This window comes from Podarcis cretensis, assembly GCF_951804945.1.
Source record: "Podarcis cretensis genome assembly, chromosome: 5".
In the NCBI taxonomy this organism is placed as follows: domain Eukaryota; kingdom Metazoa; phylum Chordata; class Lepidosauria; order Squamata; family Lacertidae; genus Podarcis; species Podarcis cretensis.
In genome coordinates, this window is record NC_137174.1 from 84,607,823 (window position 1) to 84,622,210 (window position 14,388).

Below are 14,388 nucleotides of genomic sequence, written 5' to 3' on the forward strand. Positions count from 1 at the left end.
CGGCTAGTCTTAAGGGAAAACACTAAAATGTTTCCAGGCATGTGAGGAAGGAAAAAAGCTAGGATGTTAATGGATTCCATTTTCAAACACCTTTATTCCCTGTGATGACAGATAGCTGAGATGTTATTACATTGCCAGATACTTCTGGAGGTTAACAGTTTAGGGACACATTTTGTTTGCAAATTGTCAGAACGATTAAGTTGCTGTGTTTGCGAGGAATTTAGCAGAGCAAGAAAAGCTTTGAGCTTGCCCTCTTTAACCACAGAAGTAATCCCTGGGCTATTCATATCTGGCTGCCCTCATGATAGGAGAATCCTCATATCGCTAGCAGATGGGAAAGGAAGAGGAAACACTCCCATAACCTCCAAACTGCTGATGCGTGGTGGAAAAGAATAAGTTATTTATTCCCGTGGTGCTTCCCAACCACTCATCCATCAGGTGAATGTATCCCAGAAGCTCATGGTGAGCGAAATCTCTTCGTGGATGAGGCCCAGAGAACAGGAAGGGATGTACCACAAGGGAGCAAAAGAAAGATGTCTGTGTGCTGGGGAGCAGGCAAGCTAGCCCCTGACAAGTTGCGCAAACAATGAGCCAATGAGGCATGTAATTATTACATAGTGTGGAATGTGAAGCTGTGAGGAGATAAAATAGGGGTCTGGGCCTTATACACTGCAATGAGCTCCTCTGGAGAAACCTTTCAATTACATGAATGTAATAAATACTGACTCTGTGTGGAGGCCAAATAATTGGTGTGAGGACTTTCCCCTCTACAGACTCAAAGTGTGATGTCAATACCCCTCACCTCAGATTAGCACACCACAAAGCCTTGTCCATCTGTTGTTGTTGTGCTTTTCTCTTCAGATACAACTCTGTCGTCTCCTATGTCTCCATTTTTCTGTAAGTCAAAGGTTTTGCAAGAAATGATGCTGTTCAAAAACTGGAAGAACTCTGGGTTGTTGCTGTTAAAACATATCTGTGGAAGATATATATTTTTTTAAGCTTTAAGTTGGTATTATTATTTTACGAAATCCTGCATTGCTTTCTTTTAACAGCAACAACAAAAGGCCCACAAAGCTCTCGAGAACTCTGCAGGCAGCATTTTAGACAACTTCGCAATGTAAGGCCTTCTGGAGGCCTCTTCAGAAGACACAAAAATACCCTGGGGAGGAAAGGCTGGTGTGAGGCTACAAATGATGTTTTCTTTAAAGGGGGGGGGGAGAGAGAGATTATAGTTAAGAATAAATAGCATTTTGCAACCTCTTTTTTAAGGTGAGAAAGAGCAGGAGAGAGGAAAAAAACATTCACCTTCCTTCAAGGGATGATGGAGAAAAGTTAATACCTAAGAGAGGGAAACTGTAGATTGTTTATGTATGCGACAACAGCAGCAAGAATTTTATTAGCACAAGTATGGGAAACAGAGAAAACGGCAACAAAGGAAGAATGGCAAGTAAAGCTTATGGACTATGTGTAGCTAAGCTGACAAAGAGGATACATGAGAAAGACAACATCGATTGCAAAAGGGAGTGGGAACCATTTAGAAACTATATAAAAGGACAGTATAAAGATTTGGACCCATTGGCAGGTTTTGAGTAAACTTTCACAACTATATAAGAGTTCACAAATATATAACCGGCAGATTATAGAATTTGTTTAATAAATCAGTACTGAAATACGGGGGAAGTCAAAGAGGGGGGAGGGGAGAAATATGGATATATAAATTGTTCAATTAAGATTTGTGGAAAATTTGTTGTTACAGTTTGAAAATTCAATATTTTTTTTTTTAAAGAGAGAAAAGTTAATACCTTTTACCCCCCCCCCCAAAAAAAAAAAACAACAACAACAACAACCACCCCTGGATGTATTTCTCTGCAATTTGACATGAATAATCCATTCCAAAGGGTCTCCTAATCCATTAGATTTTTCCAACTTTGGCCAAAGGAAAAAAGTTATAGCAGTTTTTAGATTCCCCATTATAGTGAATGGGGACCACAGACCTTCATTCTTATACAGAATGCTCAGAACCCAAATTACCGTTCAAAGCAAAGAGAGCACAGAATGGCTCAGGAAAATAATTTTTAAAAAACAAAAGCCCACAGATATAAGATGAATATTCAGTTCCATTCATACTTCTAATAAATGTGTCACCTCATAGCAATTCTAGGTGGTGCAGACTTTCCTTGCAGTGGAATAGCTATGATGCCCTTTTCTGGCTTGAAAGGATGATGGTAAATCACTTGTCACAACTGACTTAATTTATTTGAGAGTAGTGCTCTCTGGGAAAGATGATTTTAGGTCCATCTGAGAGCTCGCAATGAATGTTCAACCACCCACACCAGGGTCACAAAACATGTTGCTGCCTGTCTTTTCTAATATGAAGCATGGCACATATATAAGCCTTAGGATAACTACCAAGGTCTGAGTTCCAAGGTGAAACAATGACCTTTTTCCTGCTCATCCTTAACACAAATATTGGAGATATCACTACAGTGGTACCTCGAGATGTGAACGGGATCTGTTCTGGAGCCCCGTTCACATCCCAAACAGAATGTAAGATGCAACAACACACCTGCGTGTGCACGGATCGCGTTTCACCACTTCTGCGCATGCGCGTGATGTCATTTTGACCGTCTGCGCATGCGTGAGCAGCGAAACCTGAAAGTGCTAAACCTGAAGCGTATTTATCCCGAGGTATGACTGTACTTCATTCTTCATTCATAGGCAGTTCAGGCAGGAGACCAGCAAGCTATGGGAAGTAGAATGGGAAGATAACTAAGTCACAGCTAAATAAAGAGACCCAACAGAAATATCTGGAAGGACAAATTTGATCTATGGGCCCAAGGTCCCTCAGCCTTGGTATGTACAGCTGCATGAGGATAACTTGCATTTCTGCAAGAGAAAAAGGTTGAACTGGGGGCAGAACTGAATAAATGTCCAACTACCAGCTCCTCTCCTATTGGACTATGAAGCCCATGTGGTTCTTCCACGCAATCCCCTCTGGAGAAAATCTCCTAAGAGTTCTTTAAGCAGAATGTGGAGGCGGTGGCGGGGGTGTTCCTGTCATAGAATTCTACTCAGTATTGATCCAGAGCAGATTCCAACGTATAGTTAGCAGAGTAAAAACTTAAACATGTTGCAGGATTCCCAAAAATAGACCAGGGACAATTAATATTTCATCCAGTAGAGCTTTACTGCTACTGAAGGCAAATGAGCATAATGGTCACAAATCAAATACATTCACGATTGGCACTGTCCATAAGAAATCCAGTTGCAGCAGACTTAACTTAAACTTACAATATCTTATAAGTCTAAACCCTAACACTAAGCATACTATGTACACAACACCACACTAGAAGGAAGAGAGAAAGAAAGAAAGAGAAAGTGAAACCCAGGCTTCTTCTGGCCTTACTTTTATACAGTGCTTCCCCCCCCCCCCAAAAAAAAAAATATCTTTAGGCCAGGTACTCTCATTTTCCTACTCATGTTGAAATACTGCCTCTCAATGAGGCCAAACTTAGATTCACGAAACTGTCCTGTATTAAGCAGGGCATCCTGGAATCACAGAAGTGAATCCTGGCTTAGGTTTGCATCCCAGAATGTCCCATTTTTTTGTTATGGTGCTCATCAGCAGGGTTGCACCACAGCACCTTCTGGACCCTTCTGTCTCACGCCAGAGCACCAGAGTGGAAGGCACTCTGGCGTGGCTTCTGACGTCCCAATTTTGGGAGACGAAAATGTTGGAGGGTGTGGAGTCAACCAGGGCCCCACCTTCCTAGGCCAGGTGGGGAAAATCCTGCAAGGCAGGAAGCAGGTCTTCCAGGGCTCGCAGCCAAGATGGTCTCTCGGGAACACTAGAGTACCGAAAATGCTTTGAAAACTTAGTGGAATTACAACATCAAAAGCAACACACAATGGCTTCTGGCTATTGCCTGTGAAAAACTTTGCTTGTCTCTTGCCCTGTGCTCTCCATAGTTGCTGCTCAAAAGCATGCTTGAAAGAGGTGGTGGTGGGGATAAATTGCTCCCTATAGTTTCCGCGGCAGCCTAAGTTGCCTAGGCAACCATCTAGAGTTGCCTTGTGGTAAGGCTAGGCCTGAGCCATCATTGCTGTGAACTTGGACTGCAATCCTGAAAGCAGCGCAACACACACACACACACACACACACACACACACACACACAAAACATTCAAAAGTAGCACAGTGCACTTCAGTTCACTCATCACCAGCAAGTGGATTTGGAGCTGCAACCACAGTCTATTTTCAGTTGATTCCTTACACTTGAGCATCTGACAGGGGGAAAGAGCTGTATCATTCTGTCTAATAGAGCACTCAAGGTGCTGAGTGCTGAGTGAACTGAAGAATCAAGAACATGCTCAACAGCCAATGAATGTTGTGGGTTACTTGTAAAAGGAAACTTGGCGTGTGTGGCTAGACTGTAGTATTCTGAGGGAAGCCATGGCTGGCTGGTGGGAGCACTCCTGTGAGGAGGTAAGGACATTGCAGTTCCCACTTCTTATTCTAGGAAATAAGTCAGTGTAGCATAGTGGTTAGAGAGTCGGACTAGACCTGGAAGACCAGGGTTCAAAAACTTCCTGGCCCTTAATGACCCACCCAAGCTGGCCATTGAACCCTTCTGGTCAGGAAGGAATATCACGGGCTTCCTGTTGCAACCAAACCTTGCTTGAACAACATGGTGTTGCTGCACTCGGGTATGTTTCTATAACTTTGGTCCTGTAATAATAATAATAATAATAATAATAATAATAATAATAATAATAATAATTTATTATTTATATCCCGCCCATCTGGCTGGGCCTTCCCAGCCACTCTGGGCGGCTTCCATAAAAACCAAAAATACAGTAAAAAAACCAAAAATACAGTAATCTTTGGTCCGGTTGGCTTATCATACACCTTCCAGCTCTTGTGTCCTGGCTCATAAAAAAAGATAAAGATGCATTATTCCCTCAAAAAGGGGAATAGGGAATTCAGGTAGTGAGTGCTGACAGGACTGAAGAAATACCGGTAAGTGCATGCTCAGTTACCATGAAATGATGAGCATTAGTTGGTTTTAGTCTGGCAGAGTGTGTGAGGGAGTAATTTAGTGGTTAGTTTAGTGTTATCCCATGACACTACCATGAGCAGGAAACAAAATCTAGGATATAGCTCTGCAAATGAAGGGACGGGACTATACACAAAGGAGTAAGTTTGATTCTAGGTGGTTGAGGTCCTCAGACCCACTTATTAACGTTGCCAGGACTTTGGTAGTGCCCCTAGATGCTTGCCATTCAGGCTTATAAGAAAAAGTAAAGCACAGTACTTGGGGATACCACTGAAAAGGGGAGGACCTGTCTACTCCTAATGCCAAGAGTCCCAGGGAGAGTCCTTTATAGTGTGCAAATTGAGAACCAGTGTGTTGTAATGGTTAGAGTACAGTGGTACCTCGGGTTACAGACGCTTCAGGTTACAGACTCCGCTAACCCAGAAATAGTACCTCGGGTTAAGAACTTTGCTTCAGGATGAGAACAGAAATCATGCGGTGGTGGAGCGGCAGCAGCGGGAGGCCCCATTAGCTAAAGTGGTATTTCAGGTTAAGAACAGTTTCAGGTTAAGAACGGACCTCCGGAACGAATTAAGTTCTTAACCAGAGGTACCACTGTATCAGACTAGGACCTGGGAAACAAAGGTTCAAATTCTCACACAGCCTTGAAGCTCTCTGGGTGACCTTGGACTTCTCAGCCTAACCAACCTCACGGGTTTGTTGTGGAGATTAAATGAAGAAGGGGAGAACCACGCATACCGCCTTGAGCTCCCCAGTTAAAAGGTGAGCTCTATAAATGCAATAAGTAAATAAACAATAAGTCCCCCACCAATACCCAAACACTCTCATAATGATGCACACTTTGTTGCTAAATGAGAGTTAACAACACCGCTTGCTTCTAATATAAGTTCGTTTTCATGTGCTGCTTAATTTCTAGTGAAGGTCATCAAAAGGAGCTTTGCTTTGGGACAAGCCTGCAGGCTCTGGCCTGGTGCACTTTGAAATGCCACCTTCTTTACAGCATGGGTTATACGTCAATGAATGATCTGACTGGCACTCTTCTGGAACCAAAGCACCTTCAGACATTAATATTAATTCTCCCTGTGTTACCTCCAGGACATGTTCAGACAGACTAACAAACCTGCAAGTACAAAGAGCTGTGCGTCGATGATGAGGAATGGTGCTGCTGGTGGTGGTGGGGAGAGACATTTATGCCCTGAGGGGCAGCTTGCAATGCAGGTATGATGTTTACTGTGCACGCTCCAGTGCTGCATAGTGTTGTGTTTCAGCTGCTGTTGCTTGCTGACTGAAAGCTCTCTGGTAAAAATAGCTTCTGCCTCTTGGGAAATCAAGATGTCTTCCCACTTATTGCAGACCCAACTAGCCTGGGGCATACTGAAACTTCCCTCTCTTCTCCACTCCTCCTCAACATATATGAACATATTCTTCCCATTTGAAAAAAAAAGGCCTGCCTCTTTCTACCTTAAATGCAAAGGCAGATTTAGATATATTTTGGGTGCCTCCTGTTTTTAAGTCTTTAAGATGCCACAGCCTCCTGTCTGTCTGTCTCTCTCATGTGCACACAGCACTAACATCAGAGGTGAGTGTCGCAGGTATGTGTCATTAGAGAGCGGGGAGAAATTTCATTGGCCTTGTATTTCAATGCGATTCTTTCAAATTCACACTTTCTGAAATGTTTAAATCCTTCAAAATGTGCACTTCTCTGAATTTGGCAGTGCAGATTTCCAACTAAGAAATGTGTGCATTAGGGGATGGTGCATACAGAAATGCATGTTTTCGTGAAAATATTGTGCGCAAATCCAGATTAAAATGCGGCCATGGGCGGGGGGGGGGGGCATTTTAAAATATTAGAGACTGATGCATAAATGTGACGAACTGAATTTAAGATTGGAAAAATGAAAAACTGACAGATTTGTCCATTCCTACCTACCATGCTACAGCACGTGTTCCCACTGTTGACTGTTTGATAGGGCCAGCCCAAGACATTTTGGTGCATGAAGCCAACCACAAAATTGCGCCACACACAGGGAAGAAAGGGTGAGTGAAGATCTCCATCAGGAGCAAGGGGAGGGATAAAGATTTACTTCAGGAACAAATGGGGAATAAAGAGATACATTGGAAACAATGTTGGGAGAGACCAGCAGCCCCTCCTGTTCACCAAGTTGCTCTCTGCTGCTTAGCCATCCCTAACTTACAGGTGTGGTATATGAATAAAATGTGGTGAATAAAATGGCACACTCCCCTTATCATAAGTTGGTTTTGGGTGATGGGAATCCAGGCTTGACTACTACGCGGGGCTGCCCTTGAAGTTGTCCCAGGAACTCCAGCTGCAGTGAGGCTCCTCATGGGGTCCCTGCCATGGGAGCATATTCACCCAGTGCTTTTCCAGCTGCACTGGCTCCCAGTGGAGTACAGGGTCAGATTTAAGGTGCTGGCTTTGACCTTTAAAGCCCTTCACAGCCTAGGACCCTTGTACTTATGGGACCACCACTCCCCGTATGCCCCGCGGAGGACCTTAAGGTCCATAAATAGCAACACCCTAGAGGTCCTGAACCCTAAGGAAGTCAGATTAGCCTCAACCAGAGCCAGGGCCTTTATAACACTCTTTCTCGTGAGACCAGGGCCCTGCAGGATCTGATTTCTTTCTGCAGGGCCTGTAAGACAGAGTTGTTCAACCTGGCCTTTGACTTGGAATCAACTTGATCCCCTTCCCCTCTTTCCTTTTTCCTTTTTCCTTCTGTGATGGAACTCCTATTTGGGGACTTCCCTGGCTTTTTTCTGGCCCACACAGGACCAGTCTGGATAGTTGGCCTTGGTGAAGATTTGACGTTTTCATCCCCCCAAATTTTTTTGATTTGAGTTTCTACTGAAATGAGGCTGCATTTTAATGTTGTTTTTAAGTTGTATTTTAATCAATAGTTTTTATGCCTGGTGTTAGCCACCCTGAGCCCAGTCTTGGCTGGGGAGGTCAGGGTATAAATAAAACTTCTTCATGGCAAAGTATCTGGCAATTTTCACACTGCCAAAATAAATGCATGAGATGAAGAAGTTGAAGTGGGCTGAGTCAACTTCACACAGCTCCCTGCATGGAGCAGCACCTATGGGAATAGGTCTACAGCATGCAAAAAGAAAGTAAGATTCTTGCTCTGGAGAAGAGAGGTGCCTAGAAGTTGAGGTTTTCCTTGCCATCTCTGCAATGAGCAGTACCTTCTACCTGATAATATGCACACAAGAGCACTGCTTTTCTTACTAATGTTGCTGAATTGTATAAAGCGTCTGCTCAGAATGCAAATTCGGAGCATTTTTAAAGTGCTCAGGGATTCTGAAATGGCTCATCTGTCCCAATAATTCTTCTCCAACCTGGGTTGCAATTTCAGCTGGGAAACAATTGCAGCTGGGGGACAGCAGCAGCACTGGCAAGAAGGAATATTCCTCCCCACCTTCTTCCTCTGTCTGGTAGGTGAGGGCTAGCAGTGGCCAGAGTGGTTGGCAAATCCTTTTTCTTTTTCTTTTTCTTTTTTTGAGCCCATGTTATGTACTGAGTTGAATAGGATCCAAAATGCAGCAGTCTGATTGGTCCTAGAACAATAGGATCCAAAATGCAGCAGTCTGATTGGTCCTAGAACAATAGGGTTCAGAATGCAGCAGTCTGATTGGTCCTAGAACAATGCAGCAGTATGATTGGTCCACAGGAGCCACCCAATCCAGCTCCAGGTGGAAGTGAATCCACAACCTGATTGGCCTACAGGAGAATCCCGGAATTAGCCAATCACGTGCAGCCCATTGTGTAAATAATGTATATGGAGCAGATATTGTGGGGGAACTTCCATTCCTCCTCACCACTATGAGCTGAATAAAGAGCATGAAATCCACTCTCGACTCCGAGTATATTTCAGTCCACATCGGACTTAAAGGATCTATTCACTGCTAGCTACTTACTAGCCATAATAGCTATTCTCTGCCTCCATGGTGGGAAGAAGTAACACTCCTGAGTATCAGTTGCTGGAAACCACAGGAAGGGAGAATGTTCTTGTTCTCAGGTTCTGCTTCAGGGTCTGTCAGAGACATTTGGGTAGCCACTATGAGAACAGGATGTTGGGCGTGATCCATTAAACTTTTCTTATGCTCACATTTTTGAGTAGGTGGAGCGCACATTGCCAGCCCTCTCTGCTGAAACTTCTGTGGCATCACTCATTTGATCTGTGGACTCGTGCGCTGATAGTGGTGATTAGTTTTTCTTCCTTTCCTGTTTTCAAATAGTAAGAGCTTGAGAGAGAGAAAATAGGTCATAGCAAAGGGGAGGAAAGGAAAGAAAAAGGAAATATGTTGTGTAATATGGATCACAGATATAGATCTAGCAACCCACAATATCCTCCGCAGGTATCCAAGCTGGAGGTTTTATGTAAGTGCCCTCAGCAGGGGCTAGGATAACTTCTAAAAGCAGGTGTGTGTTTTTTTTCTTTTCAAGAAAGTGCAGCTATGCTCTCCTGTCTCGTTGCATTAAGTCACATGTGACGCATCATGTTAAGTTACAGTGCATCATGTTGGTGCAAAGAGTGAAAAAGCGAAACCGGAGTAACATGATGTGACAGACAGCATTTAGAAAGGAAAAAAAATACTTGCTTATTTGGCTTGGATACCAGCTATCACTTTGAATCAAAGCATGTTGTTGAAAACAAAGCTGGCAGATGGAGGTGAATGGTTAAGTTTTTTTGGTTTACATTTCAAGCAGCAATACCTGATGTTAATTTGGGGCGCGATCTTGGCGTGAACCCACCAGTCATCCCTCTGTGAAATGTCTTAGCATTGTTTCATTTTTAAGAAATGGAAATTAACCCATTCCATCCAGTTCCTACACTTCTGTATTGCTAAGTGCCCAGGGTTGTTCTTTAACAGCATATTTGCAACGCAAGCCTGTATAGGTGTACTCAGGAGAAAAATGTTGTTGTTGTTTAGTCGTTTAGTCGTGTCTGACTCTTCGTGACCCCATGGACCAGAGAACGCCAGGCACCTCTGTCCTCCACTGCCTCCCGCAGTTTGGTCAAACTCATGCTGGTAACCTCGAAAACACTATCCAACCATCTCGTCCTCTGTCGCCCCCTTCTCCTTGTGCCCTCCATCTTTCCCAACATCAGCGTCTTCTCCAGGGAGTCTTCTCTTCTCATGAGGTGGCCAAAGTACTGGAGCCTCAGCTTCAGGCTCTTTCCTTCCAGTGAGCACTCAGGGCTGATTTCCTTCAAAATGGAAAGGTTTGATCTTCTTGCAGTCCATGGGACTCTCAAGAGTCTCCTCCCGCACCATAATTCAAAAGCATCAATTCTTCGGCGATCAGCCTTCTTTATGGTCCAGCTCTCACTTCCATACATCACTACTGGGAAAACCATAGCTTTAATTATACGAACCTTTGTTGGCAAGGTGATGTCTCTACTTCTCAAGATGCTGTCTAGGCCTGTCATTGCCCTTCTCCCAAGCAGCAGGCGTCTTTTAATTTCGTGGCTGCTGTCACCATCTGCAGTGATCATGGAGCCCAAGAAAGTAAAATCTCTCACTGCCTCCATTTCTTCCCCTTCTATTTGCCAGGAGGTGAGGTTTTTTTGATGTTGAGCTTCAGACCATATTTTGCGCTCTCCTCTTTCACCCTCATTAAAAGGTTCTTTAATTCCTCCTCACTTTCTGCCATCAAGGTTGTGTCATCTGCATATCTGAGGTTGTTGATATTTCTTCCAGCAATCTTAATTCCGGCTTGGGATTCATCCAAGACAAAATACATTCAGACGAAATACAGCCTTGTCGTACTCCTTTCCCAATTTTGAACCAGTCAGTTGTTCCATATCCAGTTCTAACTGTAGCTTCTTGTCCCACATAGAGATTTCTCAGGAGACAGATGAGGTGATCAGGCACTCCCATTTCTTTAAGAACTTGCCATAGTTTGCCGTGGTCAACACAGTCAAAGGCTTTTGCATAGTCAATGAAGCAGAAGTAGATGTCTTTCTGGAACTCTCTAGCTTTCTCCATAATCCAGCACATGTTTGCAATTTGGTCTCTGGTTCCTCTGCCTCTTCTAAATCCAGCTTGCACTTCTGGGAGTTCTCGGTCCACATACTGCTTGAGCCTTCCTTGTAGAATTTTAAGCATAACCTTGCTAGCGTGTGAAATGAGTGCAATTGTGCGGTAGTTGGAGCATTCTTTGGCACTGCCCTTCTTTGGGATTGGGATGTAGACTGATCTTCTCCAATCTTCTGGCCACTGCTGAGTTTTCCAAACTTGCTGGCATATTGAGTGTAGCACCTTAACAGCATCATCTTTTAAAATTTTAAATAGTTCAGCTGGAATACCATCACTTCCACTGGCCTTGTTATTTGCAGTGCTTTCTAAGGCCCATTTGACTTCACTCTCCAGGATGTCTGGCTCAAGGTCAGCAACCACACTACCTGGAGTATACGAGATATCCATTTCTTTCTGGTATAATTCCTCTGTGTATTCTTGCCACCTCTTCTTGATGTCTTCTGCTTCTGTTAGGTCCTTTCCCCTTTTGTCCTTTATTATGGAAATCTTTGTACGAAATGTTCCTTTCATATCTCCAATTTTCTTGAACAGATCTCTGGTTCTTCCCATTCTATTGCTTTCCTCTATTTCTTTGCATTGCTCGTTTAAGAAGGTCTTCTTGTCTCTCCTTGCTATTCTTTGGAAATCTGCATTCAATTTCCTGTATCTTTCACTATCTTCCTCGCATTTTGCTTGCCTTCTCTCCTCCGCTATTTGTAAGGCCTCATTGGACAGCCACTTTGCTTTCTTGCATTTCCTTTTCATTGGGATGGTTTTCGTTGCTGCCTCCTGTATAATGTTACGAGCCTCCATCCATAGTTCTTCAGGCACTCTGTCCACCAAATCTAAATCCTTAAACCTGTTCCTCACTTCCACTGTGTATTCATAAGGGATTTGACTTAGATTGTATCTTACCGGCCCAGTGGTTTTTCCTACTTTCTTCAGTTTAAGCTTGAATTTTGCTATAAGAAGCTGATGATCTGAGCCACAGTCAGCTCCAGGTCTTGTTTTTGCTGACTGTATAGAGCTTCTCCATCTTTGGCTGCAGAGAATATAATCAATCTGATTTCGATGCTGCCCATCTGGTGATGTCCATCTGTAGAGTCATCTCTTGTGTTGTTGGAAAAGCGTGTTTGTGATGACCAGCTTGTTCTCTTGACAGAACTCTGTTAGCCTTTGCCCTGCTTCGTTTTGATCTCCAAGGCCAAACTTGCCAGTTGTTCCTTTTATCTCTTGACTCCCTACTTTAGCATTCCAATCCCCTATAATGAGAAGAACATCCTTCTTTGGTGTCGTTTCTATAAGGTGTTGTAAGTCTTCATAGAATTGGTCAATTTCAGTTTCTTCAGCACAAGTAGTTGGTGCATAAACTTGGATTACTGTGATGTTAAAAGGTCTGCCTTGGATTCGTATCGAGATCATTCTATCATTTTTGAGATTGCATCCCAGTACAGCTTTCGCCACTCTTTTGTTGACTATGAGGGCCACTCCATTTCTTTTACGGGTTTCTTGCCCAGAGAAGTAGATATGATGGTCATCCGAACTGAATTCATCCATTCCCGTCCATTTTAGTTCACTGATGCCCAGGATGTCAATATTTATTCTTGCCATCTCATTTTTGACCACCTCCAACTTACCCAGGTTCATGGTTCTTACATTCCAGGTTCCTATGCAATATTTTTCTTTACAGCATTGGACTTTCCTTTCACTTCCAGGCATATCCGCAACTGAGCGTCCTTTCGGCTTTGGCCCAGACGCTTCATCAGCTCTGGATCTACTTGTACTTGCCCTCCGCTCTTCCCCAGTAGCATGTTGGACGCCTTCCGACCTGAGGGGCTCATCTTCCAGCGTCATAACTTTTATATGCCTGTTGTCTTTGTCCATGGAGTTTTCTTGGCAGGGATACTGGAGTGGCTTGCCGGTTCCTCCTCCAGGTGGATCACGTTTGGTCAAAACTCTCCACTATGACCTGTTCATCTTGGGTGCCCTGCTCGGCATAGTTCATAGCTTCTCTGAGTTCTTCAAGCCCCTTCGCCACAGCAAGGCAGTGATCCATGAAGGGGCAGGAGAAAAATAAAGGCCAGCTAATTGCACAAAATTATATTTCTTTAAACCACTATATATTATAAGTATAATTTGTCAAAGAGAGAGAGCATGCCAAGCCCTACATGGTACGATATTTATACAGCATAATTTTCTAAAAATTAAAGCATAAGCATTTTTATACAACTATATACATTGTTGTGTGTATTTGTTTATATGCTAGCTATTTTGGGAAACTAGGAGTGTATATTGTTACACGTTTGCGGATGCCAGACCATTATAATCTCTCAACTCAACAAATGTTAGAATGTAGTTAAGGCTTCGGGTGCTAAATTGTGCACTAGACAGTTTTAATCTCTGGAATCAGCAAATGTCAAAAGCTAAATAAATCCGTCTAGTTTCCCATGCAGCGATAGCCTGGGTGATGGACCATTAGGAGAACAAAGCATCCAAAGGGCTCCATTTGTTGCCAGACAACAAATGGGTGGGGCATTTTCCTCAACAGATAAAGCCAGTGTTTAGAGTAGAGAGTTAGAAGCAATGTGAGCTAGCAGTTTAGGGTAGTACAGTGATGGCCAAACTTGGCCCTCCAGCTGTTTTAGGACTACAACTCCCATCATCCCTAGCTAACAGGAACAGTGGTCAGGGATGATGGGAATTGTAGTCCCAAAACAGCTGGAAGGCCAAGTCTGGCCATCACTGAGGTAGTGAGTAGGAGCAATGTCACCAAGGGGGGAAAAAGCAGCAAGCTGAATTGGAGAGGTAGAGCATGGTGTTGTATGAGAGCCAGTGTGGTATAGGGGTTAACAGCAGTGGACTCGTAATCTGGTGAACCAGGTTCACATCTCCGTTCCTCCACATGCAGCTGCTGGGTGACCTTGGGCTAGTCACACTTCTCTGAAGTCTCTCAGCCTCACTCACCTCACAGAGTGTTTGTTGTGGGGGAGGAAGGGAAAGGAGATTGTTAGGTGCTTTGAGACTCCTTAGGGTAGTGATAAAGTGGGATATCAAATCCAAACTCTTCTTCTATGTCTGTTTGAGTCCAAGGCTGTGGCTATGGGAGAAGCAAGACCCTCTTGGGGTGTTGATGCTGTGAATCCCTCCATCGTAAGCTCAGGTTGTATAGATGTGTAAATAAACCATATATCTTAAGGACATAACAGTCTCGGCTATGCTTCATTTCCCAAAGCAGGGTTGCCATATCTTGAAGAGCAAAAAAGAGGATACATTTGCTGACTTCTGTT

General features: G+C 43.6%; 1 long non-coding RNA gene across 1 annotated transcript in view; it reads right to left on the bottom strand.

Moving 5' to 3' along the window:
* LOC307217268 overlaps window positions 1–13,155 on the bottom strand; it is a 129,025-nt gene extending 115,870 nt beyond the window's left edge. Inside the window, exons 1-2 of the long non-coding RNA XR_013839508.1 lie at window positions 13,045–13,155; window positions 11,961–12,114 (exon numbers count right to left, since the gene is read on the bottom strand). This is a non-coding gene — a long non-coding RNA (uncharacterized lncRNA). The remainder of the gene's footprint in view (window positions 1–11,960; window positions 12,115–13,044) is intronic.
* Window positions 13,156–14,388: the final 1,233 nt, after the last annotated feature.